This window comes from Copadichromis virginalis, linkage group LG16 (genome assembly GCF_057382275.1).
Source record: "Copadichromis virginalis isolate Kocher_CV1m ecotype Utaka linkage group LG16, C_Virginalis_male_GT1.1, whole genome shotgun sequence".
NCBI lineage: Eukaryota > Metazoa > Chordata > Actinopteri > Cichliformes > Cichlidae > Copadichromis > Copadichromis virginalis.
The window spans coordinates 22,357,452-22,357,978 of record NC_140633.1 but is presented as its reverse complement, the minus strand read 5'-3'; the positions used below and the strand labels follow the sequence as shown (position 1 = coordinate 22,357,978).

Here is a 527-nt window from a genome sequence, read left to right as displayed (position 1 = left end):
TAAAAAGCAACAGCTTGATTTTCTTTTTTAAATCTTCCTTTATTCGCTGATACTTCTATGGCACTTTACTGGATGCACAGAGTGAAAAGAGCCAGATGTGCCCTCTAGTGGATTCATTTTGAACAATATGACATCAACCAGGACCCCGATATGACGATTTATAAACTTTTCATAGTTCAAAGCCTCGGTCGCAGATGTCATATTGGAAACTGTTCAGTTTTACACAAAACAGATGATGTCAGAAGTGGGATTCGAACCCACGCCTCCAGGGGAGACTGCGACCTGAACGCAGCGCCTTAGACCGCTCGGCCATCCTGACTTGTGCTGTCGATCCTTCAAAAACTGTTTTGTTGGATCATGTTTAGGTAATACTTCATATAAAGCGTTTGCTGAATATATTTAATATGAATTACAAATATTTGAATAACACAAATAATTATCCATTCTCCACTTTTCCTATTGAGTACTTCTGACTTACCACTAGATGGCGACATTATTTGATTCTCTTGGACCCAACACATTGATTT

At 38.9% G+C, this 527-nt stretch overlaps 1 non-coding gene across 1 annotated transcript; it reads right to left on the bottom strand.

Annotated features, from left to right (window-relative positions):
* Window positions 1-236: 236 nt before the first annotated feature.
* Window positions 237-319, bottom strand: trnal-cag (transfer RNA leucine (anticodon CAG)). The gene has a single exon. It is a non-coding gene; the product is annotated as a tRNA-Leu (tRNA).
* Between the last annotated feature and the right edge of the window lie 208 nt (window positions 320-527).